The sequence below is a fragment of the Zea mays genome, chromosome 5 (assembly GCF_902167145.1).
Source record: "Zea mays cultivar B73 chromosome 5, Zm-B73-REFERENCE-NAM-5.0, whole genome shotgun sequence".
Lineage (NCBI taxonomy): Eukaryota > Viridiplantae > Streptophyta > Magnoliopsida > Poales > Poaceae > Zea > Zea mays.
In genome coordinates, this window is record NC_050100.1 from 16,658,854 (window position 1) to 16,668,924 (window position 10,071).

Consider the following 10,071-nt stretch of genomic DNA (forward strand, 5'->3'; position numbering starts at 1 on the left):
GCACGGCTGCGCAAATTTCTGTTGCATCAACGTCTGCAGGCTCCAACAGCAAGTTCTCAGGGACCATATCCTCTAGAGCTTGATCAAAATTGGTCATGGACAGTTCTTGCAGACCAATAAGAGCAGACAAGGCAGGAGAAGGAACCCCACTACTACCACCGCTAGCGACGAGCTGCCGACTGTTCTTCCGAGTTAATGGAGTTTCATTCTCTTCCTCCTCATCTTCCACAGCAGCAGCGCAGACAGCATCCTCATTAGGGTCAGCAACAGGCGGAGCACACCCATTGGGATCAACGTCAGCTAGACCAGTTGCAGTCATTTCTTCAGCAGTAGGAGCTAAGGTGCTGGCGTCCTCATCAAAGCTAGACACTCGCCGGAGGCGTCTTCTTTTCCTTTTCTGATCATCAGCAGAAGGCTCGGGCTGACTGGTTCGGCTAGGACGCCTCGGGCGAATATTGGCAGGTTTCGAGACATCCAAGGTCACAACAACCTCTGGAGGCGGCACCACTGCCAGTGTACCATCAGGAACAGTATCAGACGAATCCTCAGCTAGCAGATCGAGCATGTCATTTATGTCTGCGTCACTAGGGTTCAGGGGCACTTCAAAATAAATCTGTCGTTCATCATCAGGTATCTCCCCGAGCGAAGCAACTAAGGAACGGACATCTTCAGCAGAAGGTCGAACTCTAAGACCCAAATTGCTATCTGTCACGGGCGGATTGGACACAAAAAGAGTGAAATCTTTGGGAGAAGGCAGATTCCAAGCCGAGTATGCCACTGGAGCTCCAACGTTTGAAACCTTACCCCTGAGGATCATCTCGAGTCGGCTCATCAAATCAACAGAAGGAATTCTCCTATTAGTAACTCGAGTTGGGTCGGCCAGCCCTCGGTAAAGATATGCTGGATAGGCCCTGTCCTTCAGCGGCTGAATGTTTTTGAAAACAAAATCTGTGACCACAGCTTCGGCAGTCAGACCTCTCTCTTTCAGTAATCCAACCTCAGTAAGCAACACGCCCGCCTCGGCTACTTCTTGGTCCGTGGGAGATTCAGTCCAACTCGGAGTGCGAACGTCTGCCTGTCTCCCTGAACGAGGAGGAAGAGAGTTTTCATAATTGTCCACTATAAACCACTCCAGACGCCAGCCTTTAATGCTATCCTTGAGGGGTATCTCGAGATACTCGGTCTTCCGCCCCGGCGCATCTCTAAACTGGCACCTCCGACCAATTGATGTTGCCCCCCGGCCATCCCAGGACGGCAGTGATACAAATATTTCCACAAGCCAAAATGCGGCAGCACGCCAAGAAAAGCTTCGCAAAGGTGAACGAAAATAGAGATTTGGAGAATGGAGTTAGGGTTCAGGTGAGTCAGGTTGATATGATAAAAATCAAGGATGCCACGGAAAAAAGGAGATATGGGAAGGCCGAGGCCGCGAAGAAGGAAAGGGGTATAGACCACTGATTCGTGGGTATCTTCGGTTGGGACAGTAGTCCCATGGCAAGAACGCCAAGAACAGAGTTCCCATGGAGGGAGAACCCCGACGGAAACAAGGCGGAGAAGCTCAACTTCAGAAATCACAGACATATGGTTACCTGCGAAGGGTAACTGACTGTTGGGATCGATGGCGGGGATCACTGCAGCAGACGAGTTCGCGGTTTTCCTCTTGGGCGCCATTCTTGCTTCTCGCTAGCGAAACAGAGTGGGAGGCGAGTGGCAGAGAAGATTCAGATGCGGAAATGCAAGAACTAGGGCACGGAAAGCAAAGGCGGCTGAAAGCGCGACACTTAAGGGATATTCTTGAGCCAGATACCTTTTGAAAAAGTGCCCGGTCATCACCCAGCGGTCATCTCCGAAATCTCAGCACGCCACGTGGATATCTAACAGTTATTTCCAAGAAAGCCGATGTGCCACCTCATCACTCGGCCATTTTCCTCAAAGAAACTTGAAGAAGCTGGCTATCACTCGGCGTTGCCTCTAAAACGCCGACCATGGGTTCAATCGCTCGGCATTACTTCTAAAATGCCGACGCCGACTTGCTATCACTCGGCGTTGCCTCTAAAACGCCGACCACGTGTTCAATCGCTCGGCATTACTTCTAAAATGCCGAAGCCGACTTTCAACCACTCGGCGCTGTCTCTAAAACGCCGACCATGTGTTCAATCGCTCGGCATTGCTTCTAAAATGCCGACGCCGACCTTTAATCACTCGGCGCTGCCTCTGAAACGCCGACCACGTGTTCACACGCCCAGCATTACTTCTAAAATGCTGATGCCGGTATTCTATCACTCGGCGTTATTTCTAAAATGCTGGTCTTGTGTTCAATTGCTCAGTGTTACTTCTAAAACGCTGATGTCAATCTTCACAACTGCTCGGCGTTATTTCTACTACATCAAAAGAATCGATTCAACATTTAGCAAAACCAGTGAAGAGTCATCAAAAAGAGGAAATAAACGACAACTTTCATTGAAGGGAAGTCAACAAGTTACAAACCAACTCTTTATGAGTTGATACTTCCCTAATTCTACTCTACACTACTACTACTACTAAACTACATTATACTACTACTACTACTAAATTACACTAATTACTACTACATTATATACTAAACTATACTAAAATCTAAAAAGACCAGTGGCACCTAGCCACTGGCCCTGCCCCTGCCGCCGCCGCCGCCCCGGGTGCTACCCCTGCTGCTGCCCCTGGTGCTGTCTCCGCTGCCGCCGCTGCCGCCCTTGGTGCCGCCTCTGCCGTCGCCGTCGCCCCCGCCACTGCTGCCGCCGTCGTCGTCATCGTCGTCGTCGTCGTCGTCGTCGTCTTCACCCTCCTCGCCGCCGTCCGAGTCCTCCTCATCCGAGGAGTACTCCGACTCATCCGAGCCTTCGAGCCCGGCGCGCTCGACGGCCCGGATGTATGTCCAGACCTCCGCGGCTATCCCCTGGGAGTCGTCCGAGTCATCGGACGACGCCGGGGGAGAGACGGGAGCCGGAGACCCCTCGGGCTCGGAGGAGAACTCCTCCTCCGAGTACTCCGAGTCGCCAAACTCCTCTGATGGAGGAGTCGGCTCACGCTTACGCTTGTTGTTCTTGCCCATGGTTGAGAGCTTTGGGAGAGAAGAAGGAGAAGAGGCAGTAAGAAGCAACGAAGAGATGCGAAGAAACCAGAGAAGCAAAAGGGTTATTTATAGAAGGGAAAGGCAACCGCTCACTTCTAACCGCGGTCACTGAACAGTCGCAAGGCATTCAATAAGCACTTCCACCCACCCGAAGACACGTCAGGCGGCGGACGCCGTTTCATGCAACACTACACCCATTGGGACTCCAGTCAACAGCGCAAAGGATATGATTACACTAGCCGTCCCATCGCATTACTACTCAGAGGCAACCAGGCTAAAACACTCAGCGTACCAAGCCATCTCTTGCCCACACCCATTGGGGGGGGGGGGACGCCCAGGAATTATCAGTATATTTTTCAAACGGTCACATCCGTGCAGGGCGTGCAGTGAATACCTCAAGACAAAAATGAGATATCAACAAGAGTTAGAGGGAAGCCAAATATAGCCAGTGGAGTGCAAAATATGGTCGACAGAAATGACTTGAAGACTAGACAGAGAACGTCCATCAAATGTCCAATCAGTCACAGAGCAAATAAATTACACTACCTAGCGAGATATGGATGGATTGCGAACTCGGCTGCAAAAGACAGAAAACATGCTGACCTCTGAAGCATAAAAACTGATGACATAGCGCGGATGACATCATGCCAATTTTTTACAAGCAGAAAGGATAATTCTCAGCAAAAGGACACAGAAGGAAGACCTTCGAGTGGATTATCCTCAAAAATCCACTTGAAGGTCGGGGGCTACACCCATTGGGTGCACCTTCGGTGCACCCCATGGATTATCATTCTAAATCAATATAGTGCCGACCTCTAAGGCGTAGAACAAGATTGGAAAGGTCAATCCTCAACTGAGATACAGGAACGCGAATGGAGATAATCTTTGGAGAAGACCTTTGAGTAGATTATCTTGTAAAATCTACTCAAAGGTCGGGGGCTACACCCATTGGGTGCACCTCCGGTGCACCCAATGAAGTCTAGAGTCTTACAATCCAAAATGCCGACCTCTAAGGCACAAGCACAAAACCAAACTTTGGTCGAATGAGTGATCAGAGCCAGAGAAGACAGCAGGAAGTCATTTTCCGGACCTTGGATCTTTGAGTTGATTACCTCTAAATTAACTCAAAGATCGGGGGCTTGTGGGGGATAGATATCCCCTGGGTCCACTAAAGAAGTAAAAGGCCTCACGAAAAGCCCAAGGGCCCAAATAATTCGTAAGGTCATTCTTTCGTGGGCCTAGGGAAAGACAACCAATAAAGAAGACGTGGGACTGATTAGTGCAAACACAGGCGGCCCACAACGTCAAACGAATGAATCACAAACAGAGACCCGACTTTCCCGCGCTGAAGCCCCCATGCAACGGAGCCATGCGAGGATAAGTCGGCGGAGGTTACGTAAGGATAAACTCAAGAGGTTTACTATCTTTCAGCTACTTGTTGTTATCGTATCACATGTAATGCTCCACGGCCGAGTATATAAGGCCTAGGGGGCACCCCTTCAGAGGGGACCCTATTCTACTTAGCCACCCACAAACATTCTCTGTGCCTTCTATCCAGAGAATCCTCTTGTAACCACGCTCATATACTCACCAGGACGTAGGGTGTTACGCACTTCTAAGCGGCCCGAACCTGCAAACCTTGTCCATTGTCCCTCGTGCGATCGGCACGAACCATTTTGCTACAGTCGTCGACACCGTCCTACTCCTAAAAGCACCTAGAGGGGCAACCCGGGTGTGCGGTCGGACCCAAAACACCGACAACTACAGCCAAACAGGATACTTGCTGAGTATGTTGATGTGTACTCACCCTTGCTCTACACACCAAACCCCCCCATCCCCAGGTTGCCAGCATTGCAACCACTGCTCAGGCGAAGATGAAGTTGTGGAAGGAGACTTTCAGGAGTTCCAAGACTACGACGAGTTCTAGGCGTGGGTTAGCGGCAACCCCCAATCGGCTGCCTGTGAAGGCCGCGTTTATCTATGTTTCTTTTCCGCACTTTGATTTATTGTAAGGACTATATGGACGTCTCAGACGTATGATGTAATCGACTATTATTTCCCTTTTTAATACCATTTTGAGCACTGTGTGATGATGTCCATGTTATGTAACTGCTGTGTACGTGAATAACTGATCCTGGCACGTACATGGTTCGCATTCGGTTTGCCTTCTAAAAACCGGGTGTGACATAAGTGGTATCAAAGCCGTGCTGACTGTAGGACCGCTAATCTAGAATAGAATGGTCGTTCTAAGGACTATAGACCTCTATCCCTGCCTTGACTTTGATATCCCTTCAAAAGTTGGTCATACCGACCAAACCTATGTTCTACTATATATTATACCTTGCTGAAAATCATGTTTTATTCTAATCCTTCATTTATTTATGATTCATTACTTGCTGGTCATATTGATTCTGTTCTCACCCTTTTGCTTGCGATGCCTTTTGTAGATGGCTCGACTTAGACACACTGCACGAAAGTCCGTCATCCCCTTCTTACCCTCCCGCCTTGCTGAGCGTCCGCTTCGCCGTTCCGTGGCCGGACAGTCCAGTCACTTGGAGAGACTGCACCACCGCCTGCATGAGGAGCAGGAACGTCGACGACAGGAGCAGCAGGGCTCTTCCTTCTCGCTCCAGCAGGAGATAGAGTCTGTGAGGAGCTGCTCCTCTGTGCTTCCCCTGGAGGCGCCCCCTGCACCACCACTGGGCGCCCCAGCTTCTAGAGTGGCTGCTGGAGGAGACCCAGATGACGGAGGTGGCGACGACAGCTCGAGCCACGACACCAACCTCTCTGCTGACCATGAGCCAGAAGGATGGGTTGCTCGACCCATCACTCGCGACGCTGCTCGCGGGTGTCACTTCCACGATGCGCTCGACACCCTGCTACGTCGGGCACTTAACCGGCGTACTTGGTCCATCAAGTATCGCTGTGTGGTCTACCAGCATAGTCGCAGGGTCTACCCGGACCGCTGGGAGGCAACCTGCTTGGTGTGCCGCCCGGAGAACAGTCTCCAGGGTGCGGAGGCCTGATCAGAGCACTATTCTATCTCTGAGCGGGACTCAGCTGAGGCAGCCATGCAAGATGCTGCACGGCGTGCGCTTTCGCACTACTGCTCGGTTCTCGGTGGGGTAGCTGACGGTCTTGACCTGAAGTATTACCCCCGCCGTCCATCTGGCAGCACAGGAGGCGTGATTGTCTCACCTGTTGGTGAGGGCAATCCTAGGTTGAACAGCACAGTCAACCTAGCCGCCGTGCTAAACACGGAGCTGGACCATGCATTAGACGGGCTGAGTAGGGCTCGTGCTGAGATCGCCCTGCTGCGGGCTGAGCGCGCGGAACGTCGTCACCTGGATGATGGTTCCCCCGCTCCCGTCGGGACTCAGCACCAGTACCGCTCACCTCAGCGTGGACGCCAGTCTTATGGCAATCCCGACTGCAAGACCAAGATAAAGCTAGAACCATAGATCGTTAGAGTTGGACCTTGTAATTAATACAAAATATATATACGTAGAAGCTTCAGTCTTAGCGTTAGTCTCGGTCTTAGTTAGTCTTAGTTAGACAGGATAGTTTGCTATATCCTGTGCATTTATGTTTGTCATGATGAACTGTGTTTGGTTTGGATCTTTGTAATGACTGTCACCAGAGTGTGGGTATCCCCTGCATTTTGGTTTACCTATTATGTTAATGGAGTTAGTTAGCTAGTTGGGAAACCTTTTATTCCACTTTCCTCTTTATCTGAGAAGTTGTGTTGGTCTGTGTTGAAGATCAGTGAAGATGCTCATCTGTTCAGTGCTGTTGAAGGATTCTATACTCTTTTCTTATGCTGCAAGATTTGCCAGATCAGTTCTGATGTGTGGTTGCATTCTGCAGATGTCAGAGAACAGGCGCAGAGGAGGAAGGCGTGCTCAGCAGGAGCGAGCCGCTCAACAGGAGGAGGTGCCCCAGCAACAGCACCTGCCGCCCCCGCCCCCGATGTCCATCGAGCAGATGTTTCTGATGCAGACTCAGGCAGTTCAAGCCATAGGTCAGACTCTAGCCGCCATTCAGCAGCAGCAGCAGCAACAGCAGCAGGCCCCACCTCAGCCTCAGATGCCTCAGATGCCCAGAGACAAGCGTGCTGAGTTCATGAGAGGTCATCCACCAACGTTTGCTCACTCTTCTGACCCCATGGATGCTGAAGACTGGCTGCGCACTGTGGAGCGGGAGTTACATACCGCTCAGTGCGACGATAGGGAGAAAGTCCTGTATGGTCCCCGTCTGTTGAGAGGAGCAGCTCAGTCATGGTGGGAGTCTTACCTCGCCACCCATGCCCACCCCGACACCATCACCTGGGAAGAGTTCAGAGGAAGCTTTCATTAGTACCATGTTCCTGCAGGTCTGATGACAGTGAAGAAGGAGGAGTTCCTGGCCCTCAAGCAAGGGCCATTGTCTGTCAGTGAGTACCGGGACAGGTTTCTGTAGTTGTCTCGCTATGCTCTTGAAGATGTCAACACCGACGCCAAGCGGCAGTACCGTTTCCTGAGAGGCTTGGTTGACCCTCTGCAATACCAACTGATGAATCACACCTTCCCGACATTCCAACACCTGATTGACAGAGCAATCATGACAGAGAGGAAGCGTAAGGAGATGGAAGATCGTAAGCGCAAGATCAGTGGACCCCAGCCTGGAAGCATCAATCGTCCTCGTTTCTCAGGCAATCAACCTCAGCAGTTCAGGCAGAACCAGCGTCCACCTCAGCATCATCAGCAGTTCCAAAGGCAGCATCCTCAGCACCAGTATCAGAACCGTCAGAGCAGTCAGTCAGGAGGTCAGTTTCAGAGGCAGAATCCACAGGCACCTCGTCTTCCTGCCCCAGCAGCCCAGCAGAACAGTTAGGCAGCACCAGCTCAGGTTGGAAACAGAGCATGTTTCCACTGTGGAGAGCAAGGCCACTGGGTGATGCAATGTCCGAAGAAGGCAGCCCAGCAGCAGTCAGGCCCCAATGTCCCAGCAAAGCAGAATGTGTCTCAGCCTGGAGCAGGCAACCGCTCTCAACCGCGCTATAATCATGGGAGACTGAACCACTTGGAGGCTGAAGCAGTTCAGGAGACCCCCGGCATGATAGTAGGTATGTTCCCAGTCGACTCCCATATTGCAGAAGTGTTATTTGATACTGGAGCAACACATTCTTTCATTACTGCATCATGGGTAGAAGCACATAATCTTCCAATTACTACCATGTCAACCCCCATTCAAATTGACTCAGCCGGTGGTAGAATCCGAGCCGATAGCATTTGTTTGAATATAAGCGTGGAAATAAGGGGGATAGCGTTTCCCGCCAACCTCATAGTAATGGGTACTCAGGGAATAGATGTCATCCTAGGGATGAATTGGCTAGATAAGTATCAGGCAGTTATCAGTTGTGATAAGAGGACAATCAAGTTGGTGTCCCCACTAGGAGAGGAAGTGGTGACCGAGTTAGTCCCGCCTGAGCCAAAGAAAGGAAGTTGTTATCAGATAGCTGTCGATAGCAGTGAAGCAGACCCGATTGAGAGTATCAAGGTCGTGTCCGAGTTTCCAGATGTGTTTCCCAAGGACTTACCGGGTATGCCACCAGAGCGGAAAGTTGAATTTGCCATAGAGCTTCTTCCTGGAACCGCCCTCATCTTTAAGAGAGCTTACAGAATATCTGGACCAGAGTTGGTTGAACTTAAGGAGCAGATTGATGAGCTGTCAGAGAAAGGTTACATTCGGCCAAGCACCTCGCCTTGGGCCACCCCTGTCCTATTTGTGGAGAAGAAAGATGGCACCAAAAGGATGTGCATTGATTATCGAGCTCTGAATGAAGTCACGATCAAGAACAAGTACCCTTTGCCCAAAATAGAAGATCTGTTCGACCAGCTGAGAGGAGCCAGTGTGTTCTCCAAGATTGATCTGAGGTCAGGTTATCATCAGCTCAGGATCCGACCTTCGAACATTCCGAAGACGGCAGTCATTTTCAAGTATGGGTTGCATGAGTTCACAGTGATGTCTTTTGGTTTGACCAATGCGCCAGCGTTCTTCATGAATCTGATGAACAGTGTATTCATGGATTATCTTGACAAGTTTGTGGTGGTATTCATTGATGACATTCTGATTTATTCTCATAGCGAAGAAGAGCACACAGATCATTTGAAGATGGTATTGCAGAGATTGCGAGAGCACCAGTTGTATGCAAAGTTGAGCAAATGCGAATTCTGGATCAATGAAGTCCTGTTCTTGGGTCACATAATCAACAAGTAAGGATTGGCTGTGGATCCGAAGAAAGTGACAGACATTCTGAACTGGAAAGCGCCAACAGATGCTCGAGGAATCAAGAGTTTCATTGGAATGGTCGGATATTATCGGCGATTCATTGAAGGGTTTTCAAAGATTGCGAAACCAATGACAGCGTTGCTAGGCAACAAGGTTGAGTTCAAGTGGACCCAGAAATGTCAAGAGGCCTTTGAAGCGCTGAAAGAGAAGTTGACAACAGCGCCTGTCCTAGTCTTGCCTGATGTGCACAAGCCCTTCTCGGTGTATTGTGATGCTTGCTACACAGGTTTGGGATGTGTGTTGATGCAAGAGTGAAGAGTTGTGGCTTACTCGTCCCGACAGCTGAAGGTTCATGAGAAGAACTACCCAATCCATGATCTAGAGTTGGCAGCAGTGGTTCACGCACTGAAGACATGGAGGCACTATCTATATGGACAGAAATGTGATGTTTACACAGACCACAAGAGTCTGAAGTACATATTCACTCAGTCAGAGTTGAATATGAGGCAACGAAGATGGTTAGAGTTGATAAAAGACTATGAGTTGGAGATTCATTACCATCCAGGCAAAGCAAACGTAGTGGCAGATGCTTTGAGCAGGAAGAGTCAAGTCAATCTGATGGTCGCTCGTCCGATGCCTTACGAGTTGGCCAAAGAGTTCGACAAGTTGAGTCTCGGATTTCTGAACAATTC